The 18,429-nt window shown below is 41.1% G+C and overlaps 1 long non-coding RNA gene across 2 annotated transcripts in view; it reads left to right on the top strand.

Moving 5' to 3' along the window:
- The window catches only part of LOC309342537, a 41,431-nt gene that overhangs the window by 7,982 nt on the left and 15,020 nt on the right, over positions 1-18,429 (top strand). Inside the window, exon 3 of one of the 2 annotated variants that reach the window (XR_014156889.1) lies at positions 2,683-2,804. The exons of the other annotated variant lie outside the window; for it this stretch is intronic. This is a non-coding gene — a long non-coding RNA (uncharacterized lncRNA). Of the gene's footprint in view, positions 1-2,682; positions 2,805-18,429 lie in introns of those variants that run through there. 2 annotated transcript variants of the gene reach the window in all.

The raw sequence follows: 18,429 nt of genomic DNA, 5'->3' as shown, positions 1-18,429 counted from the left end.
TTGTGGTCTGTCAACAGATCACAAATAATACCAGTCAGGGTCCAGCCAGCTCTTGCTCTCAAAAGGTCTCCCCCAAAAGAGCTCTGAGATCTCTATACAAAGGACAATGGCAAAGATAATGCATTACGTCTTCCACCTCCCCAGTACCACAAACACATGTCTGCTGAGTATAGAGGATCCTTTTATACTTTTTCCTCCAAATAGGTTGAGGTGTTGTTTGGAAACAAAGGGCAGTAAAAGCTTTTCTAAGGGCAACAAAAGTTACGGAAGTTAGATCTTGAAAGTACTGTTGAAAATATTGCTCTCTAATAAAATAAACCAAAGGTAAAACGCTTGGAGTTGGCTAGCAAGAATCAGCTTGGTGAGATGGGCATTGGAGGCCCTGTTTTAGGGTGATTTTGATCCCAATTTGAGGATTGGTTTCAGATAATAGCATTGGATGATGATCTGTTGGCCATCTAGAGATTCGGCTGTTGTGTGCTGCAGGGACTATCTAGTCCCCAATGCTATTTAACTTCTGTATGAAGCTGCTGGGAACAATTATTCGGAAACATGGGGGTGAGGTGTCATCAGTACACTCTGTCTCTCTGTAATATATGAATTAACCAAGGCCACTGCCTTGACTTGGTGGTGGGTTGGACGACAGCCAATAAACTGACCCTGAATCCTGTCAAGATGGAAGTGTTGTAGATGGGCAGTTCCTGAGTGATCAGTTGCCTGCTTTGAGGGGTTATCCTTCCTTGAAGGAGTGGGTTCATAGTCTGGGAGTGCTACTGGATCCATCACTGGCACTAGAAGCTCCGGTGATCTGTGGCTAGGAGTACCTTTCACAGCTGGCACTCAGACAACAGACTGAGCAGGCACATAGTCTGGTCACATAGGTCCACACCGGTGAGATATATTTCTATTTGAATTAAAGCAATTTCTAAATTTGCATCTCAGTTTGCAGCCTCTTTTGTCCTCTTGGTATTGCATTTTCTCCTTTTTTGTCATAAATACGTTACCATCCTTTGGTCTAATCACTATTAAAGTTCAATGTGCATATCTTTGATTGTTTTTGAAACCAAGCATCTAATGTACCTACAACAGGGTTGGGATCTTACAGCCTAGTATAAAATGAACCGTTTTCCACTGTGTGCATTTGAAACTCAGTTCCTCCAAGAAGATTCTTAGCAGGAGTCTGCAGGTTTCTGTAAACAATAGTACTGCTTTTATGTTCATACAGTATCCAGATGCAATGTCCAGTTTAAACAATGCTTGATGTATGGTCCACTGACCATTTGTAGCATCTCAAACTCTTTCATAAAGCACCCCAAAACCTAAACAACTTTCTGGAAGAAAAGACAATTAGCAATTACCTTAATTTTCTGCAAGTTGCTGACTTTTGTCCTCTTGGCATTTGCTTTTTATTTATTTTTTATAACATTTTTTGCAATTAATAAGTGGCTGTATCAAGATTGATTTTCTGCAAGCCGCGAACTGCAGTTGGTTCTCTTGTGTGGTAAAAGCAGATTGTTTCCTTTATTGCAGGACTTTACTGCAGGCCTCCATTATACCAGGAGGAAAGGAAGGCAGTATTGATGCAGTTTCATTATTTGCAATATCTGATTTGCTGCACACAATCGGATGCATTTCGGGGGGGGTGTGTTTTTGTTTTTAACCGCTTTCAGTCTTATGTCAGGGGCCAAAACCAGTTGATATTAAGCAGACTTAAAATTAGACTGCGGTCCAGATTCAGAGTATGGCGTGTAGTTGCTGGTCTCCTTCCAAAAAACCCTTGAAGAAGAGGTGATTTTCAGCAGGAAACTGGCACCCATGCATCATGCTCCCGATCTGAATCAGGTCCCCGTGGGGCTACTTCTCCTTCAGAATAAAAGTAGTAGCATTAACCATGCTTTTAAAGAAGTGTGCTTAATGTTATTTGTCGTTTTCCTCTTGGAGTGTTAGATACTCTCAAAGCATAGAATCAAAGTTGTCAAGAATATGCATGTGTGTGACCTTAGGTGCATACATGCGTGCATACATCTGGCTTAAGAGAAAATATTGTTTAAGAAGATCTGTGAAAGATCCAGGTACATCATCTTGCAGCACAGGAAGGAGAGTGTCAGTGGATACCAGTAAGGATACTGTACTTAGAACAGAAGAAAGAGCAAGTGCCTCGGCTAAATACTATGAGTACCAAGAAGTATGGCGCAGGAGCAGCTATGATTCTACAGACCACCCAAAGAGAGGGAAGCAGAGGGAGCTCTGTGCTCCTAAATTCTACTGGGATGCAGCTGCTCTGCTTCTAGGCTGCAGCCGCCACACTTACCATGAAGCAATGTGAAGCAATGGAGAGGCAGATCTCAAAATGGTACTAGTTTCTTGTGCCTACATATGGAAGAAGCAATACTGTCTGCTTCCTGTTTATAGAAAATGAGAACCTGGGTGCAGGGGAGGAGGAGATTATTTTCATGATTTCCTGAAAGCTGTTAACAAGTTTTGTTGGTACTTTGGCATGGCAAACCAGAAAACAACATCAGAGCTGGGCTGGCTTAGCACACATCCTGTTTGCAAAATGTGGGGTTTTCAAAGCACAGGAAGCACAAAACCTCTAGTTTCAGTTGTCTTGGACAGTCTAAGACCCAGATTTGTCCTTTTTTAACTTCTCAATTTCCTTTTTATTTTTATATTGATTTTCAGACAAACACAACACAGGAATCCCCTCTCCCTGCCGACAGATGAGTACAGCACTCTGTACTTGAAAAGGGGTGAGTTAAAAGCTTGTCAAGTCCTATTGCCCAACAAATAAAAGTTTATTTCCACAAGTCACTTTGAGATGCTGGAACTCTTCTTTTGTCAAAACTGCATGAAATTTGTCTGATCTCTTACTGGGTTTTTTTTATTTTCATATTTTCATTGTCAGTTTTCCCATAAGAATTTAATCCCACAATTGTTGAAACCATAGAATCATAGAATCATAGAGTTGGAAGAGACCACAAGGGCCATCGAGTCCAACCCCCTGCCAAGCAGGATACACCATCAGAGCACTCCTGACATATGGTTGTCAAGCCTCTGCTTAAAGACCTCCAAAGAAGGAGACTCCACCACACTCCTTGGCAGCAAATTCCACTGTCGAACAGCTCTTACTGTCAGGAAGTTCTTCCTAATGTTTAGGTGGAATCTTTTTTCTTGTAGTTTGGAACCATTGCTCCGTGTCCGCTTCTCTGGAGCAGCAGAAAACAACCTTTCTCCATGTTTCCATCAAGTTAGTATTTAACTATCTCCAAACCTTAGCTATGGTTAGTCTTGTTGCTGTCATAAGATGAGTAATGAGATCTTTTCGAGTGAGATCTTGAGCTTCTGAGTCCTATATTGATTGAAATATTTCCAGGGAAATATTTTGAGTAGGGTTCAGTTCATCCAACAGCACTGGGCTGGTTAGCAAGACCACCTTTGGGAAAGAGAACTCTGTTCCTGCAACAGTTAGCAGTATTTGTTTGGGTGATCCTCCTTAATAAATTTGTCCTTAAAATTAAACATCTTAAATCTAATTTTTAGTTGTTTAGTTGGAATTCCAAAGGTCCAAGGGTCATGGGTTCTCCCTTAATAGATGCATTGGCAAATGTGGGAGGGGGAAGAAGAAAGGAAACCTATAATGTTCATCATATCTACAAGTTACAGGATGTATCTGGCTAGTCCCGCCTGCCCCCATCAGGAAACAGCTGGGGAGCAGGGGTGGGTTTTGAACTGGGTTGAATGGTGGGAAATACTCTTTCTTCTGCTGCATCCTACAGAAATCTAGGGGCCTGTGCAACATGGACCAGACCAATGTTTTCCAGCGTTTGGTTCAACCCTGACCGCCCTTTTTGCCACAATGTGTTACTCAGATTGCCTTGTTATGGTGTGGTTGCTATGAATGCAGAGATGGCCCCCACTTCTCAGGGCCCGGAAAGGATGTTACCTGAGATCACAACTGGTGGTTGGGATTTGCAGAGGCGAGGTTGCCTTCCTTATAGTATTTTTGTGGGCATATATAGTTACTCTGTTGCCCCTGCAGGGTGGTGGATTCTTCTATAACTATCCCACTCAGATGCAGGCAGAATCTTTAGTAAAGAAGGAGTAGGGATGGGCTTCATAATCCCTCACATTGTGAGAGGTCTCAGGGACAACAGCCCTGAGAGTGCCATCCACTTTCAGAAAGGTGGCCTCCTGTTCACCTTTCCAGCACAACCCAGCAGATAGACCCGGTCAAACTTTTTTCTCACAGCACCTGGGACATGATCTTCACTTGTGTCATGTGTATGTTGTTTTCCTCTGTCCTTGCCCTGCTCCCACTTGCTGGCACAAACGATAAACAACTCTGCATGGAGGTAATCAAGGAGGAGAGAAGATGGTATTTGTGAATTGAATGTAAATGACGTACAGACATATTTCAGCAATGTCTTTAATCCTTGTTCAATAGACTTATAAAAAGCCAAGAACAAAGGCATTAATTAGAATCAAAGAACAGGGCAGTTTTGCATTGTTTTGGATGTGAGGATTTCAATTGTGAAAAATAACTGTTGATGCTTAGCACATTTCTAAATATAAAAATCACTGCAGTACTTTTTGTTTTGATACTCTGGCTCTCAGCATAAGAAGAACAAACCCACTGTTTCTCAAGCAGGGACAAAATGCACACGATAAAAAGGAAATAATGATGAAGGGGTGTGAGTGAGTGAGTGAGAGTTTGTAAAATGGCTTTGGAATCAAATCCCTAACACCATCTGGTAAGATTATGGCAGTATTCAGATGATTTTTTTCAAAATCTGGTGGCAGATTAATACTTTGATACTGACAGCACAATCCTACACAGAAGTAAGGCCATTAAGTTCAGTGGGCCTTGCTCCACAGGTTAAATGTGTATAAGTGCAGCCTGACCATGCTTCTTTGCACACATAAATGTCCACCCAGTATCCCATCATGAAATCCACTTTCCCCAATCCAAATCTGGAATATGATTTGAAATGGCTACAGCAATTTTGGATTCTGCACTCATGGCCAGTCCTACCATTAGGCACAGTGAATTGGCTGCCTCAAGAGGCAGTTGCTGGGCAAGCAGCACCAAGACAGTGGAAGGCTGACCTACCAACCCTACATCCAGCCCCGCAATAGCCAGATGCCCTTAGCTGCAGAGGTGAACATCAGTGTTAAGTAAGATTTAACAGTCAGGCCAATTGGCTTTTGTACATAAAATGATTGACACATCTCATCCCTTGACTCAGGTAGCAAAATGTCCTGGGTCAGCCCTGTCAACTGTGTTCTAGCTGGGGGAGTGGGGTTCACACATTCTGTTTTTGGACGCAATACAAAAATGAATAGCTAGAAGATAATTGGGTAGGATTTTTAGCAATTCTTGGGAGTAATTGGCTGGATACAATGCGCTTTTATATCCAACACTGCAAGCAGGCTTTCCATAAACAAAAGCCAGTTCTCTCTGATCTTCATCTCTTCGGGAACTACTGCTACCCTTTGTTTTGAAGATATTCACTAGGGCATAGTTAGCAAGAGGGAGAATTTGAAGGCTGTGGTGCCACACCCATGCAAGAAGAACCAGTGTTTCTTCCTAGCACTTCTGCTTTTAAAATAGAAATAATGTGTAACTGGATTTATTAATTTTTTAAAATAAGCCTACTCATGGAAGAAGGAATTAACTCAAATTAAACTGCAGCGCCGGATTAACCATTTTGCTAAGTAAGCCAGGGCACAGAGAGCCCCAGTTGGTTTCAGAGTTTCCTACAGCGCAAGTGGATTTCACAGCAATCTGCACCTTGGTGCCTGCAAACGATGGGAATGTGCTGATATTGAATTAGCTCTTCAATCAAACAGCAAGGAATTTCATGCCTTGGAAAAGATATAACAGCTCCCTTCCTTCCTTTCTCCTCTCCGGATAAGTTTATTGTCATCCACCTATTAGGAAAGTGCATTTCTTTCCCTTTGTTTCAGTTTTAATGCAAAGGTTTATTTTACAACGATAGCCAACAGAAACAAAGCCAAACTTGTTTCAGCATGCCTTCTGTAAACAAAGGAGAAGCTGTTGAAAACGGGATGCAAAAAGGAAAAGGAAAAAGAGCATTGAAGTCCTGTCTGCCTCTCCAGCTTTGCCACCACATTTTTCTTAAACATTTGGCATCCGGCACAGCGTGAATGAAAGTATTGTTCAACTTTCCAGACTGGTGCTAAGGGTAGCTGAGTCTGGGAAGGAAAGGGAAAAGATTCTAAGAGGATGGAAAGGTATGCTCTCCAGGTATGTCTGTGTGTGATGGTACCACAAATACCATTTCACACATCACCCCCTGGCCTGTTCCAATCAAAGATTCACCTCTGGATTTTGCTTTTATTTGTTGCTATTTTGGCAACCCTATATAACAGAGGTAGGGGACATTTCTCAGCTCTCGAGGTCTACATTCTGTTCTTTGCAGCCTCTCCAGAGTCATGTCATGAACAGGGCTAGAGACAAAGATTGGGTGGCAAAATGTAAATGGTACCTTTGCACACGAGGACACTTTCTACACACACTCCCACAGCCCTCTCTAACTTATCGCCAGCCAAGCAAGAGGCATTATCTGAGTTCAATGACACATCCTGGCCAGGCTCATTAGGGACAATGGGACATGTAGAGATGTGGGTATAGCCTTGGGAGAGTACCTGAGGGACAGGTAGAGAGAACTGGAGGACCACGTTTCATCCCAAGCCTGAGCTCCCTCACCCAAGCTATATAGTGTGTCTATCATGTGCCCTCCAGATGTTATGGATTACAACTCCCATCATCATAGGGCTGATGAGAGTTGTAGTCCAAAAAAGATCTTGTTTGTCCCCAGTCTATGTGTTATACCATCATGTGATTCCGTCAGTTCAGTTTGAAGGCGAACTCCCAAAATTGTGCTGTGCTTCACTCTGCTTTTAATATGCACACACTACCTGTTGTGAATAATGCTATTGAGTTGAACAAGGCAGTGGGGGAAATGGCTTTCTCCTGAGCTGGGAAATTTATTGTTGGTGATTATGATGTGCAACTATGCACAACAAAAGGCAGTTAGTTCTCGTAAGTCTCTTGAATGCGAATCACATCCTTCTGCTGTAGGGGTCAACATTGGACTTGCCCACTTATTGGAAATGAGTCATGCAGAACTCTGAGCAAACGTCCATAAGGTTGGGCTATAAGTCTTAAGTTGAATGGCAAGCTGTTTGGATTTTGAAAGAAAGGACTGATGTGGCAGAAGGATTTAGCACTGCTTGCATGCATGTTTATTTCTGCACTCTACTAAAGTCAGCTCAACTTCTGCATTTGTAAATAAACCTAAAACCACATGCCTGCAGCGTTTCTTTCCTCTTTCTTTTTAATCTTTAAAAAAAGATGCAAATGTTTGAAAAAGAACAACTAAACAAGTAAACATGCAGGTTCCCAGAGATTGCAGTTGCAGCACTCTTTCCTTGATCCTTCTGCTGCTGACCCACTCAGGGCTAAATTATGGTTTGGCTTGGCATTACGTCTGAACCCAGTCTTGTGGTTTGTCTCTTCCAGACAAACCAAGAACATTGCTTGGTTGAGTGACACAAACAATGAACTTGGGTTTGAACGTAATGCCAAGGCAGGCTATAGCTCTGCCCCCCATAGGGCAGCAGCAAGAGGGCGGAAGGAGGCATACTGCAGCTGCAATTCTTTCTGCAACCTGCACATTCGCTTGTTTGCATTAACCCAGGGTTTAGCTTACAGTTACATGCAAACTGGGCTATTGGGTATCAGCTTACTCAGCTCTGCTGTTGCTTCCACATCAAGTTCTACTCAAGTAGCAGCAAACATACCAGTGCAATTATCTACTGCATAAAGCAGGGTGTATCTCTTTCTCTTGTTAATCAATTAACCTTGGCTACAACATCAGTATTTTATGCCTGACACCTGAAGCAGGGTGGGCTTAGCATAGCTGGCTTACTTTAGGAAGGTCTAGCCTCCTCGACAGAGGATGAGATGGTTGGACAGTGTTCTCGAAGCTACAAACATGAGTCTGACCAAACTGCGGGAGGCAGTGGAAGACAGGAGTGCCTGGCGTGCTCTGGTCCATGGGGTCACAAAGAGTCAGACACGACTAAACGACTAAACAACAACAGCCTCCTCTGTTCCTTATCTTCTAGGTTCCCTGGCATAACAACTTGTGTAACAAGGGGATTTTGAAAGAGTACCATGCAGTTTATTCAATTCAGTTTCTACAGAATTAAACCCAGGCTAGATTATTTTAAGTCTGCAGGAATCAGCAGTGAGGTTTTCTCATGTGACTTCCTGATTGAAAGTTAATTGCAATAATATGTTTTTCAAAAATAAATAAATCCTGGCAGTTCTAAACTGTAGTGCGACAGGTTTCAAAAGCAACTGTTTGGCTACACAACTGATCTCCTATGTCATATCTAAAAAGAACTTGATCTAGTTTTCTGGATCAGTTTTTACAGACTCTTGCCATCTTTCTTACTAATAATAAGCTTTTTGATAGAAAATCAGATGATATGCTATCTCTAAAAATATTCAGCCAGAGACACCACCATTGTCTCCTCAGCTATTATCAAGCTGCCAACTCAGGGGGAGAAATCCAAAAATTGCAATATTGAGGATCAATCCATAAAAATATCTCTCTCCCCCTGTCTGTGTAGAGGGGGAGGAATAAATTTCTAAATTCAGTGTGGGTGGTATTTTAAACCTGTGTCTAAACATTAAGTATCAGAAAACAGAAAACATTTCAGAGAAGTTTTAAAAAGTTATTGGATTAAATATATGTTACCCACAAACAGCAATATAGCAATGGACATAGCATTGGGGTGACAGTGTGATGCAGTGAATAGAACAGTGAATAGAATAGCTGATATGGATATGGGAAAATGTTGGCTTCAAACATTCTGATTTCATATATAGTATTTACCTGGTGGTTTGGGGCAAGTCATGATCTCTCACAAAACTGTAGAACATTAAAAAAAAAAAAATCAGGCAATGTGGTGAACATGATGCCTGTGATGTTTCTTTTATGCCTGCAAGTCATGACTTGATGTTGCAGCCTCGCCCTCACTTTCATCTTGATGTTACCCTGCCTTACTTTTATTTCCATTTAAGAATAGTGTGTAAGAGATTAAAGAGCCTCCCTTTATTTTTAGTTTTTTAAAAGTATAAAGATTAATGGGGAGAACGGAAGAGCTTGATTAGTGCTGGGAACAAACTGTAATTTTCAAGGACTGCATATTTAAAATATCATTGTCCCTGATCACCAACAGCCTGGTGATGGGCTAATATTTTGGTTGTTCTATTCTGCACTGATACTAACATCTTCTTTTATAAATCACAGGTCAGTTGACAAAGAGATTAGAAAATGCTCCAGCATGTGCCAAACATCTTTAATCCCCTTACTTGTCAAAGAAGATAAAGGTGTTTGGGGGCATGGGTCCAGAAACTGTAAAGAAACTCAAAGAAAGCAGAAAGTCAAGCATCTATTTTTAAAGATTCCCCCCCCCCTCCAGCTTTACCATGAAGGGAAATACAGCAAGATTTGCAAGGACTCTCACTTACACAACCTGTGCAACTTTTGAAAAGGGACTCTGAAATGTAATGCCTTGAAATTTAGAACATTTAGCTTGGCTCTGTTTTAAAACTTTTGCCCCAACTCTATTCACCAGTGCTTTCCCAGTTGTTCATGTGATTTTTCCTCCTTACATATTATTATTCCTTCGTCAGGCAAGTTTATAAGAGAAAAACACAAAGGAACTCATCCTACGTGAAGGGTGACACAAGGCACTCTACAATCTACCCATAGCCCCATCTCTTTTACGAACAAATTTTACCATGCTCCTTTTCCTTCCCACATGGCTGTCCAGGTTCCCTCTTAACCAATGTTTTCTGTTCACCAGCTTCTTACTCTGATTTCAAATCCTAGTTAAGGGGGATTTGGGTTTTGGGGGTTTTTTAAATAACCTCATATTTTGAAAAGAGAATCAAACTTTTTTCTTCATTTACTCGAAACAAGGACACCATCTCACCTTCTTAACTCCTACACATCTTCTTCTTAATTATCTGTAATGATGCCTTTAAAATGTTCTGATCTGATGTTGGTTAATGAGCAACAGCTGAGACTTCTGCAGTTTTTGCAGCAAACACCATGGTAATCTCTTTCTTTTCTTACAGCCTCATCCTCTCAACTCCATCTATTACCCCCATTATCTCAATTCAGCTATCAGTTGTATCACCTAGTCTGTTAGGTATTTAGGGCAAGATCATCTCCTTCCATTGTTTGCTGGTCTGTACAGAAGTTCCTACCTGAGGCCTAATCCCCAATTAGTTTAATCTGTGAAATAAATGATTTTCGTTTTTTTTAGGCAGTATGTCTTTGCTGACACAGCTCTTACAGACCTTAAACCTATTCAGGTACATGTGACATAAAGCCCCCCACAAAAATCCAAAAAATGTTACATCTCGAGTATCTCTTCCTGCGAAAGCAAAACCATTCATTCATTTAACACATCACAATTGATAAAACACACTCAGTTGTGTGCTTCTGAAAAGCAACATCAGAGAAGGGGCTGCAGTGGGAGCAGCATCAGGGAGAAAACTCTTTTCCCCATAATTGGCAATGGACACCCTGACCAGCATTATGAGTTTATATCTAACTTGAGGTGGTGGGGGTTGTTCAAAAATCTGCAGTGCACAAACTCAAGAACAATGTCTGGTTTTTTCCTTCCTTGACTTTCAGCTTTCTCCAAACAAAGAGATTAAGACTTGTGTTTGCTTCATAGCTTTATAATGACCTTCATGACACAAAAACCAGGATGCCAGAGTTTTGGAGCCTAGATATACACAATGCTGTCATTCCACTAGACAAAAGCATTTGGAACGTTCATCGGCGTCTCCTCTCAAGTATCATTCCAAGACGGTGCAAATTTTATATGCTGCAGTTACGCTTCCCGGTGGCTGTTCCAAGTCATTCAGCTTCATTAGCTCCTACCTTTGCGATGTTTACCAAGCTGCGAGAAAACAAACATGGAGGGTCAAATCCTGCATCGGCGTAAAGGACACGTGGCCCCCATCCCTCTCAAGCAATTCTGTACTGTGACACCGGCAGCTAATTTGACCCAGAATGAATAACTCAGCAAAGGATGATTATGTCTTCCTGTAAATAATGAACATCTGGCAAAATGTTCCCATTCAGAGCTATTAAGCATGCAGAGCTTAGTGACATTTGTGTGCAGCTCCTACCTACAAACACTGGCTTTTGCCACTGGGTTTAAAAAGTGGAGTGCCTGGATACAAAAGCAACTCCCAGGAAAGTTGGATTCTGTCTCCAGGCAGTGCCTGTCTTACACAATGTTGTTTATAGCATTAAGATTCCCTCTCCCCCCCTCCCCCCCCAGCTATGGTCTGTATGAGGAAATGGCCTGGTGTCATTTAAGTAGCTGTCAAACCACACCAATTTGCAACCGTCTGTTTAAAAACCTCCAAAGAAAATGTTTAGTTAAATGAGCATTAAGTGGTTTCCAAAGGTAACATGTTGGTTACACAAGAGATCTAATTTCTCACAGCTCCTCAGCCAACCTGTGCACTCGATTTTAGACTCCGTGAGTTCACAGTCTGTGAAGTCATCCACAAAACTGGAAGATTCCCAGGGGGATTATTTAAATTTGATCCTTCCTCCTCCATAAATCTGCACTGTGACTATGAGGTATTGACAATGCCTTTGATGTTTTGGAGTGTACAGGGCATTGGAGAGGGAGCTGCTTGTGAATCAGTCCAGCACAGCATCAACATTTCTTTCCTGCCTTTCCATCCAATTTTAGGTCCTCCCCAGCATGCATAATTTGAATCCAGCCAGCATAACAGAACAATTAAAACCGGAATCTGAGGCTGAAGAATGAAAACAGTCTTTATAGGCTTCCTAAAGGCCAGAAGGGATCCATCAATGAATGAGGGTCTCGGCACAAGGCCAACAGCATTCTGCGAAAAACGGCATCACCACTAAAAAGGCCCTAGTCCTTGCAGATACCAGCTTTGCTTCTTTACCCAGGCATGGAAAAAGTGGGTAGTGCAAAACACAAAGGAAAAAATTAAAAAATTAAATTAAATTTAAAATAAATTTCCTTTCAGCATAGTACATTACAGGTCCCCAACAATGGCTTAAAGGTTGGGGTGTGGAAAAGGGGGCCTGGCCGCCTCACAGCAGGTTTTGCTGCAGACTGGACTCTGCCCAATCTCAGAAGCACTCTGCCTTTAGTGGCAAATGGGGCAGGGGTGGGTGGGAGAATAAAGTGAACAAAACAGGTAACCATCGTGATTAAAAACTAATACATACAATGTGACACCATGACGACCCACTTCCTCCAAAAGTGGAAGGTGGGTGATGCTGCATAGGATGCACAAGTTAGGATGTTTCCAGGGTGCCTGGTAACCAAGGAATCCAGCAGAGCACCGGTAGCAACCACCATGGTAACAGCTACGAATGCCTCCAATTCCCACTGAAAACAGCAGGGCAGAGAAATAGGTGCCCAAATTAAAAGTGCTTCTCAGAAGGTTCATGGGAGCTTAGTCAGGGTAAGGACTCAGACACCGCAGCTCTAAAGGAAACACGAAAGTATAACCACAGAGAGTAAATAATTGACAGATCCAGTTGAAACGTGGGCAGAGTTTGAGGTCAATGGCCTCTCAGGCCAAATTGGGTGGGCCACATAGCTGAAGTTCTGGAACAGGTGTTACAAGAAGATGAGCAAATCCACCTGGCCACTTCACATGCTATAAAATCCCCCCATTGATAGTACTTCTATGCAGGAATAAACATGAAATGTGTTTGTTGATTTTAATATCTGGAACATGCTATATATGCTGGAAATATATCTATATATCTATATATAAATCCTACATGTGTTCATCTCATTTTATAATCCGTGCAGGGGCTTCATGTAAATTCCTATAAAGATGTGCCTTTTATTATCAATTATAATTATTCCTGTTGTCATTATAACGTATTTGAGAAACTATTTACTACCATAGTACCCAAAACATTATGGCATGTGAGGCTGAGGGAGCAGTATTCCTTGGCTATTGAGTTCTGTTGCTTACAGGGTCGCCAGTGTCACCATCTAGAATGTTGTCGTAGTTCTATCATCCCTGACCATTGGCCTTCCTGACTAGATCTGAGATGTGCTAAGAGTCCAACATAATCTGGAGGGCACCACATTGACTACTCCCAGCTGAGTCTGTTACTGGCTTGGAGAATCTTTTCAAACAGATTGGAAAGGTGCAAGTGTCATGTTTGCTTGACTTATGGCACACCATTCTTGTCTATATTTATTGATGTCAGTCCTGAATGTTGATGAAGCTGGCCCACACCCTTTAGATTCTACAAGCTCTGGACAATGTGGTCCATTGATGTCATAGTTGTGTCTTGAAAAAGAAGAGAAGACATACCCAAGCGTCATACCTAGAATTTCAGAGTGTGAAGTTTCAAAACATTGATTTCACTTTCCTGAATGTCCACAATCTTGAGTGCTTTATTATGGAGACTGTTTCACATTTCCTGAATATCAGGGGACTGAACAAAATAATGTGGGCTTGTTATCCCAACCTTCTAGTTCCAACACTATAAATACTGGAATTCCTTCTTTTCTACTGCCCGTTATCTCTCTTCAGGTTCAATTTCACACTTCTGATTTTGAAGACTGTCCGTTCCATTCTACACTTCCATCTCCACTTTTCCACCTCAGAGATCATATCCTGCAATGTAGCAGCACACCAGTGACCCCATTACAGGATCACAGATTCTTTGGAAAAAGTGAAACCTAGGATTAAGCTTCCTTTTCCAGAGGAATTTATCACCATAATATTGATTAAGAGCCTTATGCATGTTAACTGAGAAGTTGCACTGATTTCAGTGGCATTTAATTCCAGGGAACTTTTGGTAGAAGCCTGAGGGAATCATTTCCTCCTCCAACACTGCTATTGTTAAAAGTGCACAGGGAGGTGACACATTCACCAATTTAACATCCCATCTGTTTGGGCCATAAATTTCTGACACTCATGTACCCTGGCTTAATCAAAACATCCATGAAACACTTGCACTTTGGAAAGAAATACAGTTCCCTGCAAAAAAAAAAAATGGCAAGGAGGAACTTTTTTGAATTGCATGATAAGAACATAACAGCAAATGGTGTTTCTTGGTATGTGAAGCAGAATGATAATCATAATAATAATTTATTATTTATACCCCGCCCATCTGGCTGGGCTTCCCTAGCCAATCTGGGCGGCTTCAAAAAATATATATTAAAATACTGTAATACATTAAACATTAAAAGCTTCCCTAAATAGGGCTGCCTTCAGATGTCTTCGAAAAGTCTGGTAGTTGTTGTTCTCTTTGACATCTGGTGGGAGGGTGTTCCACGGGGAGGACGCCACTACCAAGAAGGCCCTCTGCCTGGTTCCCTGTAACTTGGCTTCTCGCAGTGAGGGAACCGCCAGAAGGCCCTCGGCGCTGGACCTCAGTGTCCGGGTAGAACGATAGGGGTGGAGACACTCCTTCAGATATACTGGACCAAGGCCGTTTAGGGCTTTAAAGGTCAGCACCAATACTTTGAATTGTGCTCGGAAACGACCTGACAGTCAGTATTGGACAATGTGTTGGGACAGTCACAGAGCTGCCCTCCAGATGCTACAGATAAGCTCTGCAACTGACACCAGCACAAGCGCCAGACTGGCTGTACTGAGGCCCTGACCCCATCCAGGTGAGCTGTAATGATGCCAGTGTTGGGAAAGCATCTCTGTGGCTCTGCCCAACCACATTAGCCACTATTGTAGGTAGTTAGGAATGTGCTGTATTCTAAAGTCAGAGCATTGGTTTGTCTGCTTATCTGTTTGCAGTATTTTATAGGCCACCCTGTACCAGAGTTCTCAAGGCAGTTGTTAGCAAGACAGAAGACAATTTATCAGTCAATAACAATAAAAGCATAAATACAGCATTCCAGAGGAAAAACAGCATAAAAATGAAGAGTGCCTCCAGACAGCCACTATTTTGCACTATTTTAAAAGGATTACCTTTGTGCAACAAATCCACTTTTCAGAAAAATAGACTTTGTGTTGGAAAGTGATGCGGAAATGCATTGGAACTTTTTTATGCAATTGGGTGGAACTTTATTACATATATTAACAGCAACAATCTACAATTGAGGTCTGGAATACTTGCTTCATTGTACTTTTGAGTTTTAATTTTAGGTACAGATCTATGCTTTTGAAATGTGTTTTTGAATGTTTTCTTTGTCCTCTGTGTTTTCTACCTTTGTAACGCTTTATTTAGTTATTCATATAACAAAAATAAAAATTTTAAAACATTATAGTATGAGCAAATGATTATTGGGAAGATGTGTAAACACCCCACAAGCATATCAGGGTGAATGCAAGAAAAATACTCCTTGTCATATAACCACCCTGTAAACACATCAGAACAAATGCTTAATATTAGTGGCAATAATAAAGAAAAGTTCCAGGGTGGCAACAGAAAGCAAACTAAAAATGCTTTTGCAGTTCATCAAAACTATCCAACAATATCAAGTTATAGCAAAACTGGTGCTGTTAACAGTAATCCTTCTAGTTGGTTGGTAATTGGTTCAGCAACTTCCATGCACATGACGTGTGATGCTAATTATTTCTCCCAAGAGTTAAATAACTAATCAGAGGCAGCTACAGTTGCAAATGGCAACAAAATATCTGTGAAAGGAAGAAGAGCAGGTTTGCTCAAGTGTGTTGCAGGTAGAAATACTGTTTGTATTGAAGTGAGAGCAGTAGGTTACTTGCTCGAATTAACAAATAAGAAAGTTTTGATAATTTTAATTCTAGATTAAAATGGATTACTTAATTGAGAAGGGGATTTTAACAAAAACACTGGGGCCTAATTTGAATAGTAGAGTGCCTGGTATCTGGTGGGCAATCTATCCTTTATTTCTACACTGTGGCTTCAGACCAAATCACCTGTCAGGAGAGTTATGAGATTCAGGTGAGGGTCAGATGCCTTGTCAATCCCAGCAGGTATGTAAGAAGCCTTTGCCCTGCCCTTTAACAATAATATCTAAAGCCGGTCCTGCCTATAGCCAATCAAAAGCCCTGGGGAAATAAAACATATATTTGCCTGATTCTGAACTGACATCAAGGAGTGCACCAGGCAAGCCTCACTGGGGAAGGTTTTCCATAGCCAGGGTGCCATCACTGAAGAAGCCCTCTCTCCTAAAGTCATCTGCCAAAGCTGTTCAGAGGAGGCACTTGTGTAGGGGTCTCCACAGATGTTTCCTTGTATTACAAAGTCAAAAGGTGTGTGGCAGCTGCTTTTCCAAGAGTCACTCAGAGGTCTTTCCAACCCAGCATTCCAAGGTGCATTGTTAAGTACTTTATGTATACAACACATATGGTCTAACACTGAGTAATGTCTTACATTTCAGCAGTGATGTGGAAATTAATCTGCACATTGCTTCACTAATTATTCCGTGTCTTTGCTCTTACTGCCAAAGGTTATACAACAAGCTAGCTGGTAGAAAGCAGTTTCTTCAAAGAAGATCTCCAAACAAGCATATTGATAGGTTTATAGATTACTGTTGTGAAATAAATACTTTTTGTGTATTATTATAGGCACACCCTTCTTAATTTATATTTCCCAGCCTTGGCATTCAAAACTGATTCTTGGGTTCCTGCTATGTGAGGTTTGACTCACCGTGCACCAGATAGCAAGCTTACCTGGTTGTTCTGGTTATGAAGGAAAGGAAAATATTTGCCAGTATCAGAGGCTTTTGCCCAAGACAGAAATTTCAGTACCTTGATTGAGGGATTCTGGTGATGGATCCAGAATTGTTCAAGGATTAATTTAGTAAAGTCTTAGACTTCATGAGCCCAATGCACAGATTCGTATTTCATCATTATTAATCCATTAAGATCAGTAGGACTTGAGCTGTTTGGAAGTAAACTAGCTCACTGATTTCAGTGGGGGCAAGTAGAACTGTAACTGCAGTTCCAGACCCACTTATATGGGAGACTTCTTCATGAGAAACATGCAGAAATTTGTGTTGTGAATTTCCTACAATAGGGGATCAAAGGCAATACCTCAAAGGTGAAAATTTAATAGTTTCCAGACTTTGGAGACCATTCTTTCCATATTTTTATCTCAAATAGGACCTTGTTTTAATTTTTGCTACATATATGCAATACTACAAAACTATCAGCTGAATTTTTGGAACATGCATACTGACAGCCAGTGTAGTTCACATCACTCGGTTTGGAATGGAAGAAAGTCAGAGTCACGTATGAAGGAGGGATACATGGATGGATCAATCTATTTTTATTGTAGGTCAGTTTTGCAAAGTTTGGCCCTCCAGATGTTGCTGAACTACAACTCCCATGAGCTCCAGCCAGCATGGCCAATGGCCAGAGACGGTGGATGCTATAGTCCAGCAACATCTGGAGGTCCAAAGGTTCCACACACCTGTGCTAAATCATAAGTTTGTTCCATCACATTTTTTCTGAAAACTTTGTTTTTAAATGGTATGCACTTTCCCCTAAAGTACACATTTTGTATCTATTCCACTAAAATACATATTTTAGCATGCACTTTCACCTGTATCTATATATGGACCAGAATGCAACTGGATTAGGCAAGCCTCCAAATTTCAGTTCACAAAATGTGCAGAACAATGCATATTTTAGGTGAAAATGCATGCAAAACATGTATTTTAGTGGAAGAATGGATACAAAATGTGTACTTTAGCCCAGTGCTCTACAGGCCTTAGTGGTGTTCCTCTTTAAAACACCTGAGAATTATACAGTTATGTTTAGCTGGAAAAAAAGAAAGCATAAGATATAATATGTGATCTGTTTCATTCTCTCCTCACCACCATCATGGATGGCTGTGAAGCTGGTCATTCTGAGAGCAAAGGTTATATTGCAAATATATCTGATCTGACAGAGAAGGAACACTGAATAAAACATGTCAAAACTGATGGAAAACAGCCAATCACAGACTGGATAGCATAGTTTGACCCTTAATGGGGTTCAAATTAAATCTGTACAGTTTTCACTCTCATTATAAAAGAACTATAGGATTAATTTTAATTAAGTGAAATTAAATGCATCTGTTTACTTTGTAGTGCAGTATGTTTTAGGTTGAAAAAACCGATAATGGGCTTGTGGGAGTCAAAAGCCAAGGAAATGTGACTTAAAAAAAAAAATTTTGCAGGTGGGGTTGCTACTTTTGTTACTGGCCATAGGTCACAATATATTGCTACTTGGACAGTCTAAAAACATAGAATAATTTGTTTTTCTATTTGCACTTTTACAGGCTTTTTGCATCTGGACTTTGTGCTGTTATCTGCCTTTCTATTTTCTACTCATTATCCAACATGTGAAATGCATTAGTT

This window comes from Podarcis erhardii (genome assembly GCF_964252035.2).
Source record: "Podarcis erhardii genome assembly, chromosome: 5".
In the NCBI taxonomy this organism is placed as follows: domain Eukaryota; kingdom Metazoa; phylum Chordata; class Lepidosauria; order Squamata; family Lacertidae; genus Podarcis; species Podarcis erhardii.
This window is presented reverse-complemented; position numbering and strand designations above follow the sequence as displayed.